Raw genomic sequence first — 15,749 nt, forward strand, 5'->3', positions numbered from 1 at the left:
GTTATTGCACATATAGTTTAGAGTCGTCTTTGTGGATTTTTTTTACACCTACTAAGTAGCCATTCTTCATGATGATAAACCAATTGTATTTCCATTGGTGAATCTTCAGAAGATGATTATAATAAGATAGGAAAACATAATCAATAGCACCCTGTTGTAATGTATATGCAACTCAGAACTCCTGCAATGAATTCCCACTAGAAATAGCAGAACCCTTGCACTCTCCACTCCTTTCCAAAAAGATGCAGCTCTTCAGAAAAACCAAAGAAAGGGTGCTATTATTTCAAACATATGTCAAAATCTCATTCTTCAGATATTCATGAGCCTCATGAAAAGCAATGATGAATTAAAAATAATAATGAAGTAAAATGATAATGCACACAATAAACACACTGCCCTCTCACAAGCATGTTCAATTTTCCAGACGCCTTCCCCCGTAAGTGTACAAACAAAAGTATATTAGCAATAGTCACAGAACAAATGCATTCTGTACACAATACAGCAGCAGTTCCAAAAATGACCTTCTCAATACCAGTGCATTCTTCAGCAATGATTATATCTAATAACATCCGCCTAAATGGAGGGCAGATGAGACACTATTTCATTAGCTTATTGTTTAACAGTTAAAAGGTACGTGCCCAATGTTTTTATAAACAGTTACAAAGAAAGGTCACCACTCAGAGAAATCAAAGGCTAAATCCCTTTCTATTTTGTAGATCTGCAGTTTCAACTGTTATTGAATTAACTTCCAAACAGATGAGAGAACACTCCCTGTCTTACATAAACCTGGGTTTTAATTGTTCCTGTCTTTTACCATACTTGACTTGAGAGATTACCTGTAAATTCCTACTTTCATTTGCTTGTTATTCGGATTACAGTGCACTGCATTTTATTATTATTATTATTATTATTATTATTATTATTATTATTATTATTATTATTATTATTATTATTATTATGGGGCCTAGCAACAAAGTTGCTGGACACCTATTGTTATTGTTAAGATTATTATTAGGCTTCCAAGCCCATGGCTGAGAAGCCTATTGTTGTTAAGATTATTATTATTATTATTTTTCTTTCCGCCAACAAAACTATAAAAGTTGCATAAAATGAAAACCATTGCACGAAAACTCTTGAAATTTCACAGAGTTGTAGACGCCAATGGGAACTAATGTCCACAGCTGAATGAACACGATTGGTCACATGGTTTGGCAGCAATATTTGATTTTACGACACATTTTGGACAATTTACAAACATCTTCTTGTCGGAAACCACTTATCGCAGAGTTCTGAAACTTGGTATACATGATTAGGGATTGTCCAAGATGCACGGTGCTCGAAATGATTGGTTGATTGGTTCAGTGGTATGGCGGCTATGTTGGATAACCTAATTAACATACAAATGTATTTTTCTCCAAAACCACTGATCTGATCGAAGCAAAACTTGGCATACATGATCCAAGTATGGTTTTCTTTAAAGTTTGCTCAAATTAATTTGTTAAAAAAATGTGAATACAGATACCAATAAGAGTAAAATCAAGTACAAGATACAGGAAGTAGTTGTAGTTAAGAGCAGTGGTAGAATATGGCAAGGTATGGAGCAGTGAAGTGCAAGTATAAGCTGATGCAAGTACAGGTATAAGTGGGTGCCATATAGTCCAGTATAGTTGAGAGTTTTGAGGTTTACAGATACTGTCTGAACAGGTGTGTCTTGAGGAGGCGCGGGAAGGTGGTCAGGGACTGAGCAGTCCTGATATCTGAGAGGCAAGGGTGGGGAAGGAGCGGGCTCTGGAAGCAGGGGAGTGGAGGGGGGATACAGCTAATCTGCCAGTGGTGGAGGAGCGGAGGGGACGAGAGGGGGTGTAGGGAGAAATGATAGTCTGGAGATAGGAGGGAGCAGAAAGGTCAAGACAGCAATAGGCAAGAACAAGAGTTTTGAATTGGATGCAAGCAGCGATAGGGAGCAAGTGGAGGGATAACATGGGTGGATAACATGTGGGATAACATGAGTGGAAAACATGAGTGGGATAACATGCTTACCGGGACTAGTTTAGAATGTGTCTATGTTTACATTCCAATCCAGTGCTGTGCTGCTGAAATTCAGGTCGGAGCTGCGCTTCGGTAGTTCAAACAATACTGCCACCTATACATGTTTTATAACAACTTTAAAATGTCTGAAATAATTTCAAATTTCTATTGTTATTTTGATTTGGACTCCCGATTTCCTTGAATGAGTTTAGTCACGAAATGCCAGTTATCGATCTTACTGCGTCTGACTGATCTTAGCAGGCTCTAGTCCCTTCATTAAAACCAGTTATGGTAGAAAACAACAGAGGATGTAAATTGACAGACTGAGCTCAATGTTCTATCTAAAGATGGTTGCGAAGAGGCCATAAACAAGGTTGGAAATGAATCAGCATTGAAGCATAGTCTGTTGACAAGAAAGGTAAATGATCGCTGAATTAATTGATTTAATGTAAAAAATATACACATTTTATTGCTATTTATTAAAAACATATGCTTGAGGTATAAACAGAATACGTAATGATTGTTCGTGGTATACGTTTTTTATTCCCCTGAGGATTATGTCTTTACATAAACCACTCATCCCTGTTGGGGCTCCTGATTTACTGGGACATCCTCCTGCGGTGAATAAAAAAATGTATCCCACGAACGATTATTCAGTATCCTTTATATATTAAAGAGTTGTTACCTCAAAGAGTTTTTTTTTCTACTTGTTTAAAAAAAGGAAACGTTTTTGATGTAGAAAGGCATATCTTAGAGGAATATATTTTTTGTACATATATACGTACGAACATGGAGAATACAAGGCTTTATTTCTTACTGTTTTTGTATTTTTATATTGGAATATATAATTATTTTGTCATTTATTTATTTGAATAAACTTAAAATGTCTGTCTGTTCCAGGGGTGAAATTCTTCAGTTACTCCCCGGTACTTAGTACCGGGACTTATTTAAATGCCGGTGTAGGGCCAGAGTCTAGAGATAAAATAGAGTTTGTAGTGTACCTATTCACGCTGTATAAGAATGTTACCATGTAAATGTAAGCAATGTTATTATGTACAGTTGACCCTGGCTCTAATGGTATAAGACTGTCATTTAGTGTGACAAAGTGCCATTCATTTTCATCAGGGAAGTCTAGTGGGTATATTTCCTGACACTTATCTGCAAGCAAAGTTACCGAGTTCGTTTGGATACAACGTTTTTTTTTTTTTTTTTTTCAGGACCGAGTCCGTTTGTGTTCACAATGCAGTTTTCATGTGCCCTTGCTTAGTTTATATGGTCTGTGAACCGGATGTTCACTATATCCTGTAAGACATATTGAAAGATGGCAGCTACTGATGTAGTGCTCCGGTTTTTAATAGAGCATGTTTTAGATTCTTGCATAAATAAAAATTAAAACAACAGGGATATAAATATGTTTGAATCCAAGGCTATCATTGTAGCATGACCAGGTCCTGTTGTAGGTGCGTACCCAGGATCTGGAAAGTATGGGGATGATTTCAGAGAATACTATTTAAAACTTTAACAGCAATGAAGCAAAGTTTAATACCAAACTTGATTTATTTAATTAAAACAGGTTTAAAAAAAATAAATAAATAAACTTTTTAATACGTTTTGTGAATAAGAACAATAACAATAGAATTTAATGTTTTTGGCGGCATCTGGAGGCCGTATTGCGTGTCTTTTTTGTAGGATTAAAAATGTCTGAACAAGATCGAGATTCGTCATTTGGAGCAGGTAAGTTTAAAATTTGACCTACTTAACTTTTAGGACTTTACAGAAATCATATATTTTTAAGTTTGTGAAGGCTTATAGATTGAAAATAAACATTTAAATCAAATGTAAGTGTTTAATTTAAACTTCTGCACCTACGTTTTTCAATGGCGGCGTTTACATGCACAAGTCATGACAGTTCTCCTCACGACGTGTTTGCTGTACTTTTCAGGAGTCCTTTAGGGGAGGGGATATTTAAGTGTCTGTTTACTAAGTAGGAAAAAAACGACTGTCGTGAGGGGAGCTTCATGCCTTGTCATAAAGATAAAAACATTTAACAAGAGAAATTAATTAACGTGTTGTTGCGCACATTCTGAATTACGCTGAGCATTAGCTACTTGTTTGTCTGGCTATGTTTCAAACACACGCACACACACACTTATATAAAATATTATTTTTTTTTACTACTACTTAGAATTTATATTTGTGTGTTTGTGCAACATCTAAAAGTTAAATTTCATTAACACTAGAACCGCCTTTTACAATACATGTTTTTATTCTCTTTTTATTTTGAATGTAACCTACAATATTATATATATATATACAGACGTGCTCAAATTTGTTGGTACCCTTACAGCTCATTGAAATAATGCTTCATTCCTCCTGAAAAGTGATGAAATTAAAAGCTATTTTATCATGTATACTTGCATGCCTTTGGTATGTCATGATATTTCAAACTAATTAGTTTCTTTAATTAGTATCACACATGTCTCCAATCTTGTAATCAGTCATTCAGCCTATTTAAATGGAGAAAAGTAGTCACTGTGCTGTTTGGTATCATTGTGTGCACCACACTGAACATGGACCAGAGAAAGCAAAGGAGAGAGTTGTCTGAGGAGATCAGAAAGAAAATAATAGACAAGCATGGTAAAGGTAAAGGCAACAAGACCATCTCCGAGCAGCTTGATGTTCCTGTGGCAACAGTTGCAAATATTATTAAGAAGTTTACGGTCCATGGAACTGTAGCCAACCTCCCTGGGCGCGGCCACAAGAGGAAAATCGACCCCAGATTGAACAGAAGGATAGTGTGAATGGTAGAAAAAGAACCAAGGATAACTGCCAAAGAGATACAAGCTGAACTCCAAGGTGAAGGTACGTCAGTTTCTGATCGCACCATCCGTCGCTTTTTGAGCAAAAGTGGGCTCCATGGAAGAAGACCCAGGAGGACTCCACTTTTGATAGAAAAACATAAAAAAGCCAGACTGGAATTTGCTAAAATGCATATTGACAAGCCACAATCCTTCTGGGAGAATGTCCTTTGGACAGATGAGTCAAAACTGGAGCTTTTTGGCAAGTCACATCAGGTCTATGTTCACAGACGAAAAAATGAAGCTTTCAAAGAAAAGAACACCATACCTACAGTGAAACATGGAGGAGGCTCGGTTATGTTTTGGGGCTGCTTTGCTGCGCCTGGCACAGGGTGCTTTGAATCTGTGCAGGGCACAATGAAATCGCAAGACTATCAAGGCATTCTGGAGCGAAACGTACTGCCCAGTGTCAGAAAGCTCTGTCTCAGTCGCAGGTCATGGGTCCTCCAACAGGATAATGACCCAAAACACACAGCTAAAAGCACCCAAGAATGGATAAGAACAAAACATTGGACTATTCTGAAGTGGTCTTCTATGAGACCTGATCTGAATCCTATCGAACATCTATGGAAAGAGCTGAAACTTGCAGTCTGGAGAAGGCACCCATCAAACCTGAGACAGCTGGAGCAGTTTGCTCAGGAAGAGTGGGCCAAACTACCTGTTAACAGGTGCAGAAGTCTCATTGAGAGCTACAGAAAACGTGTGATTGCAGTGATTACCTCTAAAGGTTGTGCAACAAAATATTAGGTTAGCGGTCCCATCATTTTTGTCCATGCCATTTTCATTTGTTTTATTATTTACAATATTATGTTGAATAAAAAATCAAAAGCCAAGTCTGATTTCTATTAAATATGGAATAAACAATGGTGGATGCCAGTTATTTTTGTCAGTTTCAAGTTATTTCAGAGAAAATTGTGCATTCTTCGTTTTTTGTGGAGGGGTACCAACAAATTTGAGCACGTCTGTATATATATATATATATATATATATATATATATATATATATATATATATATATATATACAGTGCCTTGCGAAAGTATTCGGCCCCCTTGAACTTTGCGACCTTTTACCACATTTCAGGCTTCAAACATAAAGATATGAAACTGTAATTTTTTGTGAAGAATCAACAACAAGTGGGACACAATCATGAAGTGGAACAAAATTTATTGGATATTTCAAACTTTTTTAACAAATAAAAAACTGAAAAATTGGGCGTGCAAAATTATTCAGCCCCCTTAAGTTAATACTTTGTAGCGCCACCTTTTGCTGCGATTACAGCTGTAAGTCGCTTGGGGTATGTCTCTATCAGTTTTGCACATCGAGAGACTGACATTTTTGCCCATTCCTCCTTGCAAAACAGCTCGAGCTCAGTGAGGTTGGATGGAGAGCATTTGTGAACAGCAGTTTTCAGTTCTTTCCACAGATTCTCGATTGGATTCAGGTCTGGACTTTGACTTGGCCATTCTAACACCTGGATATGTTTATTTGTGAACCATTCCATTGTAGATTTTGCTTTATGTTTTGGATCATTGTCTTGTTGGAAGACAAATCTCCGTCCCAGTCTCAGGTCTTTTGCAGACTCCATCAGGTTTTCTTCCAGAATGGTCCTGTATTTGGCTCCATCCATCTTCCCATCAATTTTAACCATCTTCCCTGTCCCTGCTGAAGAAAAGCAGGCCCAAACCATGATGCTGCCACCACCATGTTTGACAGTGGGGATGGTGTGTTCAGGGTGATGAGCTGTGTTGCTTTTACGCCAAACATAACGTTTTGCATTGTTGCCAAAAAGTTTGATTTTGGTTTCATCTGACCAGAGCACCTTCTTCCACATGTTTGGTGTGTCTCCCAGGTGGCTTGTGGCAAACTGTAAACGACACTTTTTATGGATATCTTTAAGAAATGGCTTTCTTCTTGCCACTCTTCCATAAAGGCCAGATTTGTGCAGTATACGACTGATTGTTGTCCTATGGACAGAGTCTCCCACCTCAGCTGTAGATCTCTGCAGTTCATCCAGAGTGATCATGGGCCTCTTGGCTGCATCTCTGCTCAGTCTTCTCCTTGTATGAGCTGAAAGTTGAGAGGGACAGCCAGGTCTTGGTAGATTTGCAGTGGTCTGATACTCCTTCCATTTCAATATTATCGCTTGCACAGTGCTCCTTGGGATGTTTAAAGCTTGGGAAATCTTTTTGTATCCAAATCCGGCTTTAAACTTCTCCACAACAGTATCTCGGACCTGCCTGGTGTGTTCCTTGTTCTTCATGATGCTCTCTGCGCTTTAAACGGACCTCTGAGACTATCACAGTGCGGGTGCATTTATACGGAGACTTGATTACACAAAGGTGGATTCTATTTATCATCATTAGTCATTTAGGTCAACATTGGATCATTCAGAGATCCTCACTGAACTTCTGGAAAGAGTTTGCTGCACTGAAAGTAAAGGGGCTGAATAATTTTGCACGCCCAATTTTTCAGTTTTTTATTTGTTAAAAAAGTTTGAAATATCCAATAAATTTCGTTCCACTTCATGATTGTGTCCCACTTCTTGTTGATTCTTCACAAAAAATTACAGTTTCATATCTTTATGTTTGAAGCCTGAAATGTGGCAAAAGGTCGCAAAGTTCAAGGGGGCCGAATACTTTCGCAAGGCACTGTATATATAAGCCTGTTGTTATCTCTACTGGACCTGACAGCCATCAATTCCTTCGTTTTGTACAAGAATGCACCGGGGAAAATATCAGTAGGAGAGATTTGATCTTGAAGCCAGCCACAGCTTCAGCAGAAACATTTCGATCAGAAAACTGCAAAGCTGCAGGCTGCAGCAGCTCAACCTGGATTCTGTGCTGTGAGTGACACACACGCAAGATAAATCACATGTTACTTTAGATTAAAAACTACTTTTGTTTTTACAGTTTTGTATGTACATAAACATGTACACACTAGTTTGTTTTGAAATGTTTATTTTATTATAGTTTTTTTCATTTTTTGAGGTAGTGCATTATATGTGGTAAATTAGAAAATAAACCCTTTTATGTTATATTGTTTATTTAAATACGGCGTTTTGGCTCTCTAGGTGTTTGATATGATGTGCTTGAATAAAACTTTTGCGTTGTATCCCATAGTTTGTCTTTCATTTTAATATTGATGGTGTTTAAAATGTGAGAAAGCGATTGACCCTGCCTTTAAAGTCGCGCTGCCAAGGACGTTCTTTTGCTTTTTCACGATGTATTCGCGTGACAACGTCACACAGTCATGACTGTAGAGTCGATTTTCAAGTGCATGTAAACCAAGCCAATGAGTACAGTGCAATGTACAATAGGACTACACTGGTCAATAGACTCATTATCTTCTGTTGTGTTAGAGCCTATTTAGTTGTACTTAATGCATTTTAAATGGGATTGAGTTTAATTGAAGTAATTTATATACTTGTTTTCAAATAATTTGTGTTATGGTAACATCAAGTTTTAATTAATTAAAATCAAACTTATGTTTCACATAAAAATGTATGGTAGAATAGATATCAAATGTAACCGTTAAAATCTGTTATGTTAGCAATTGTATCTTAGTTTAATACATTTATTTCTTTATTTTTGTTTCAGGACCTACTAGTATTGAGCCTGTGTCCATGAGCTTTGTATGGCAGATAGATGACAATTAGTAATGCTTTAGATAACTTTAATTATAGTGATTCTGATGCTGATGATCCAACTTATGCTCCAGAGGGCAATGATGACTGCTATGATTCCAGTTCATATGAGCTGTCAGTCCATGAGGAAACTGAACCTGAGGAGAATAAATGAAGAAACTGCTTCAAAAGTTTCCCTACGTAAGGCAAACAGTCTATTCTAAAATTTGTAAGATCCTGTACTACAACATGGCAAGACAGATTCCCCAAAAAAGCAAGCACAAGTTTTAAGTTTAATGTGTTGAAACAAAATGGTTTTCTTTTTGAATAAGCAGAGAATGCTGCTTTAAATGTTTCCACACATAGGCTTTTAATTTGCCTTTATTTCCTTTGTTGTAAGGCTGGACTTATTTCAGTCTTCGATTTGATATTTTTCATGTGATGTGGTCCTGATGTACAACATTCTGTACACACAATTTTTGTAAATACATTTAAAAAAAAAAAAAAAAAATCTGAATTTAACATTTTTATGTGTCCCCAATATCAGAATTTAAAAAAATGTTAATATTATACCAAAAAAAAAAACATAGCCTCGGATCTCAAGAGGATATAGCTCCTGATTTAAGTTTGTAACTTTTTTGCTTCAAAATACTTCTTTTAAAGACAGTATTACATAACATGCTAATAACTTAGCACTTGTTTGAAAATTTGTCCAAACATATCATTAAACTATAACAAAGCAATAATTATGCTATGCACTTAATGAAAAAATAGCAGGTTTTCCTGGGGCTGAACACCTTTTTCCATAGCTCCCCGTGGAGCAAAAGTAGAGGATCTGTTTTGTGAATTGGTTTAAATCCACAGCTCCAAGGGCCCTTATTCTCAGCATGAGATTATTGCAACAAGGCTCTTTTTTGCACCATCATGCTTTGCAAGTCCATTCAGACTCAGGGAAACATTTAGTACTGAAGCTGCAGGTTTTGAAAGTCAATCATGTAGAAAATCGAACATTCAGTGTGTGCACAAACGATACTGCGACCACAATAGCCCAGCCAAAGAGCACACTGAGGTGGAATGAATGTGAGTGTGGGGGAGTAGCATTGTTATTTCAATTACTTTTTTTCAAATTCTAACATTGGAAATGTATTTCTCAGATTTCCAGGCTTTCGAAGCCCTTACAATAGGTTTATTGACTGTAGGACGGATAGCTGCTTTAAAGCTCACTGCTTTGCAAAGTGTCAGTTAGTAATTAACATCCCATTGTTCAAAGGGATCAGAGGTGTACTAGTAGCATCCGAGGATGTGGGAAGGGGTCATTTGAATATAGAAGTGGGAAATACTTGGGTTTTGTTTATTGAACAATGGTCAATTGTAATATAATGTCATGGAACACAAGCTAACCTTTAATGTTATTTGTATATGTGTTCTAGAAAATGTGGGTACTAATGTGGTGTCTCCTGCTTCTCAATTGGTTGATGGGATCCTTTATCAAGGGCTAACATCGTTAAAGTGGCATCTTTATTAACAGCTTCATGTTTTTTTTGTTTTTTTTTTCAGTTTGTGACACATACAAATGCAGTTCTTGTTGGCACCACAGCAAAGTTGGTGCATTGTGGAAGATGTCCAGGATACATAGACAACAAAGCAAGATACTTTAAATTGTATTTTTTATAGTTAGCTTATGATTATTGTTTCATTCATCATAACAAACTACAAGGTGGTGGTAAAACAATATGGTAAGACTGTAATCATATGTCAATTGATGAATGTATCATCAATTGACATAATAAACTTTACAGATTGTCTCAGCTAATCAAGTTCCAAGCAGAGTGTTCATTATCTATTTGTTATTATCCACATAACTGTAACGACCACTGTGTCAGATATTGTCTGAGGCACACAGCTCTCAACCTCCAGGACAGTATATAAGCACTGACACAAACCTAGTGCGCCAATACTCAGCGCCAGCTCAAGGGTTTCTTACGGTTATTGTATTCTTTGCTTATTTGTATGGGTTATACACATGTATATCTAATAGGATATAAATATTCTACACGTGAAGTATGGAAGCGCTGTGCTCCCTGCCCAAGAAGTGAGGGCACTCTCTGCCAACCCCGCAGCGCTACACCCCTGCCCCTACCGTGCCTCTCACCTCTCTCTTGACTTCCTAGCTCTCACCAAAACCTATATCACCCCTGTTAACACTACCACTCCGGCTGCCCTTTCCTCTCTCTGTCCTCTCCCACTCTCCTTGCCCCTCTGGACAGGGTGGAGGAATAGGACTTCTGCTTTCTCCCCCCCTGCTCTTCTCTGTCCCCTCTGCTCTCTCCTCTCTCTGTTGCACCTTTGAGTTTCACGCTGTTGAAATCACCTCCTCTTGTCGCTTCCTCATTGTTCTCTACCGCCCTCGTGGACCCCTTATTCACTTTCTTGATGAGTTAGACTTCCTCCTCTCTCCCTCCACCCCTGTTATTCTGTTAGGTGACTTCAACATCCACCCCTCCAACCCTAACCACTTCTGGATTTCTGCCCCCCCATGACTCACACAGCGGGCTGTCAATTTAAATGGTTTTGAAGGTTAATCAATTTACAACATCTTAGCGTGGCCAGTACAGAATCTGTGAAATCTCCTCACTGGTGTACAGTACAGTTTTATTTGAATTTCTGAAGGCAGGTGTTGAAGTTGAGCAGTATCTCTTATCGAGCTCCAGAGTACAATGAGATAAAAATCAGCGCCTTCAGCACAATTCATTCTGCTGGCCACACCATCAGCCCCCATCCCAGCCTAGGATATATATGGGCTCATGAAATCATTGCACAACAGTCTTGACAGAAATGCATCAAACTGCTGTGGAAATTCTCAAGGATGGATTTGCACACAATAAGAGTTAGTAAATAGACAAGGACCACCTGCTGCACTAAGGTGTTGTTTTTTATAATTTAGAACTGGAAAGCTGTCAATCCTTCATAAACTAGTGAAAGTAGGACCTCACTGAATAATTGAAAGGCAAGGGCTTTCTTCACAAAAATAAAAATTACAATGCAATCCGTTAAACTTAAACCCCAACATGCAGGGGTTGGACAAAAACTGCCTCGTGACTGGCAATAGGGTGTTGTAGTGCTGCTATTCTATCTGGTAATTTAGAGGTGGACATTTGCAGGAAAGTACTGTTCTGTATGTTCTTCAGAAGGGTCCATATGAAAACATCAGTAATTTGTACAGTATTGGATAGAAGCACCTGCAAACCAAGAAACTATTATCAGCCAACAATCCTAGTCTGTCAGTTCTGCTGTCTTGCCTTGTCTTTTATGTTTAACAGAATACTTAATAAGGAGGTGTTGTGTCTCTGCGTTGTGTAGAGGTGTAACAGGTCAAATAGATCTGTGAAAATGTCTGCTTAACAAGCTGATTGCTTATCTTAATAAACAGAAACTGCAAACTGTTTTATAATTTAATAAAGAAGCAATGTTTATTCCATGATAGAGCTTTACAATCTTCCGTGGCTCTGCTCCCTGGTGGACTGTGTATAATTCTGCAGTCCCCTATATTTATTGTTCATGCTCAACCAATCAGTGTCAAGTACATTTAGTGCCCTTTTTGCCTTATTTGTAGGGCCACGCAAAAATCACGATTTCATGAATTTCAGGGAAATCGTGTATTTGACTGCCTACCATGAAAAATGTCAATATAGTTGATTTCTGGGTGAGGTCTGAAATCAGATTCCCAGACATGGCAAAAATTGCACGCTGTTTTTTGTCAATTCCACCAAACTCTGTGGATGCCGTACGAGCAGTTTCCACATATGGACAGGCTACAATACAGTGTTGCTATGCGGTTTACTATAAGCCATCCCCAGGCAACGCTTTTAAAAAAAAGACAAAGCAAACGGTAAATGTACAGTAACCTGCAACTGATGTCTTCTTTCTTAACTCTAGAAGTCCATGCCTCCCTAGTTCTGCTTTCTTAATATCTCTGTCACGGTACTTTGAGCTATTTCTTGATATTGCCAACAGCCGATAAGAGGCTCGGTTTAAATATTGCTTCGGCTATTTTAAACAAACAACCGGTAAGCATTGCGTTTATGAAGCTTGCTTTGCTTAATTTAAATGCATTTAAAAGCTACAACAACACGCTGCCAATATCTGCAACCGTGCACTCCATCGCATAAACACATTGCACAAAAAAAGAGACAAACACAAAGCCTTCTCAACTGGTGTATTGAAACGTCATTGCTACATACAGCTGACTGACACACGCACACAGTCCATCTCTCTTAAAGGGGAACGCACCAAAAGGCTGATTGCTTTAACGCTTTCCTTCTGTTTCTTTCGCGGACGCTGCACTTGCTGCCAATACCATTACTCTCATAGCCTAATTTTAATATTTATCTATTTATTTATTTATATAGCGAGGCGGTTAATTGATCAGGGTGGTTATGTGACGGTCGGATCTGCGACATCCACTGTATTTATAAATGTTGTAAAAACATATATATTAAAACGCATGAGACAGAATAAATGTTCTAATATCATTATAAGTCAAATATATCAGATTTACAGTGTTTCCCCTTTTTTTTTAATTAGCTCTAAACAAGTTCCTGTGATGTTTTGTTTCTGCCTCTCTGCTGTAAACTGTCTCCGCCCTTTAGACACTAAATGCTCCTCTCAGTGACATCACACGACAAAAATCCCTCCCCTATCCATTGATATCTGTTTCAAGCCTGTGCTGCAAAGTACGGTAGCCCTGTAAGTCATCAAAATGAAGTGCTTTTTTTATCGTGTTTACGCGATCACGGTCCTAGAAGCCCATGATCGTGTTAACACGATCCCAGTCCTTAAAGGATTAAAGGCAACCTTGACAACGTGTCAGCATTGTCATGCTGAGCCGATGCCTTGTAGCTAATCTTATATTGGTAAGCTGCTAAAGTCAGAGCCCAACGCTGCAATCTGGCTGCTGCTAAGGATGGCACGCCTTTCTTTGGACCAAGGATTTTTAATAGCGGCTTGTGATGGGTATCTAATTCAAAGTTTCTGCCACACAGGTGAAATTTCATCAAGCCAAAAATGATCCCCAGTACCTCCTTCTCTATTTGTGCATATTTTTTTCTGCTTTAATTAGCGTTCTCGAAGCATATGCTATATGTCTTTCTGAACCGTCAGCTAATTTATGAGCTATCACAACACCTACCCCATATGGCAATGCATCGATCATAAGCCATAATGACTGGTAACCCTGGATCAAAATACACCAGTAGACTTTCGGAACATAGCTGCTTACGAATACCATCAAACGCCTTCTGAACTCTGTCGGTTCAATGCCAATCTTTGTCTTTTTCTAAAACGTTGTCATCAGCTTGATTAATGTTGACAGGTAAGTAACTAAAGCTGAGAACAATCTCAGCTCTGTAACATTAGTTGGAATAGGTGCTTTCTTGATGGCAACTGTCTTTTCTTTTAACACTTTGAAATCAGCCCATTATAATTTCAATCGTTGACGTAATTGCTTACTACGCAGTGATAAGTGTGTTATTTTTTTTCAAATTACCATAAAAACCTTTGTCAGACTTCAGACAATCAACCAAACACCAGTTAGTCCGGTCTGTAGTTAAAGCCCCTAACCAATAGAGTTGAGTTTTTGGACGTGGTGAAGCATTTCAGTATCTATGGTTGCAGTGTTTACTTGAGATTACCGTAGACCATGGCACCATGGCAGTACTTTACCGGAGAGCTTTCTAAATCGTTTTGCAAGACCCAGAACACTTACTGATCCAAAAGAAATCAAATTATTTTTTATAGAAGATGTTGATGGAATGAATGCCAGGAGGAGAAGAATACCTCCTGGATTGCAAACTTCTTCACACCGATAATGAAGATTCTGAAGTAGATGAGCCTGGGACATTCCAGTTTTGTTTATTTAGTTTGCAATACATGTTAGTTATGTGAAATAATCCCTGGTTATAAATATACTAATATGTATATAGATAGTAAATTGTACAATTGTTTAGTGTAGACAAGTGTGTTACACTTAGAGCAATGCATCAGTTAACTTTGCTGTTGTTAGTGTTACCCTTTTTTTACATTATTGGTTCCTTTTCTCATTTTGGTCCACTGTAGTAAATTACTTACATAGCTATTAATTAGTTATTATAGTGTAGTATTTAGTGCACTTTTTCAGCATTTTTCTGAAAAAGAGTTTTGAAATCTGAATTAGTTTTTATGTTTGCTGTTGCTCAGACATTATTCGTATTCTATCATATGTATGTACGTAAGTATACTGATATTTGTTATGAATTAAAAATATTTTTAAAGCAATTTTAAAAAAGAAAAAAATATGTGTGTGTTTTCTACTTTTGTTTTTGCTTTCTAATTGGGTAAATTTAGATTTTACTTAATGTCAGAGTGCAACCCTTGATATTTCCAGGTTCTGCAGACACTCAGCTTTTCAAAAAGGCATAACACTCTATTCTTTAAAACGATATATACACCAACTCACATAATAAGCTAAAACCCTGCCAATCACGTCTCAAAAAGGTAACAACACATACCTGTCAAACAATTAGACCATACATGATATTAAAACAATTATTTCAGATTCTTGTTCCTGAGGTTTGTGGCTACCACTGATAACACTGATAATGATTACAAAATCATTTTCAACTGTATTTTTTAACTTTTGTTTCACATTCAAACTAGGCCAATGTAGGGTATACTTGATCATATAATGAAACCATTATTTATTTAGTAATCTGCAGAACAACAGCTTTTTTTAGAAATGTATACTACTGTATACTTTAAGTAGATATTTCGTCTGATGCATGCACTAAAATTAAGTCATGTCAGTTGGCCCTCAAAAAGGTAGAATTCTCACAGTCTGCAAGGGCTAAAGGACGGATACTTTCAGCATCAATTATATGACCTAAGTACTTTACGCTATTTTGGGAAAATTCACATTTGTCTTGGTTTATTTAAACCTGTGCTGTTTTAATTTACTCAGAACAGTTTCCAAGTTTCGTAAATGTTCAACAGTATCTCTACCGGTTACTAGGGTGCCATTTAGGCCTGGTTCTCAATCCTGGTCCTCACGGACCCCTGTGTCTTCTGGTTTTTGTTCCAGCTGAGCTCTCAATTACTTAACTAAGCCCTTAATTGAACTAATAAATAGCTTAATTAGGCCTTTTTAATTGTTCTCGGCTCCTAAAATGTTGCAGATTTCAAGTTATCATATAACATTTTACAGTT

This window comes from Acipenser ruthenus, chromosome 1 (genome assembly GCF_902713425.1).
Source record: "Acipenser ruthenus chromosome 1, fAciRut3.2 maternal haplotype, whole genome shotgun sequence".
Lineage (NCBI taxonomy): Eukaryota > Metazoa > Chordata > Actinopteri > Acipenseriformes > Acipenseridae > Acipenser > Acipenser ruthenus.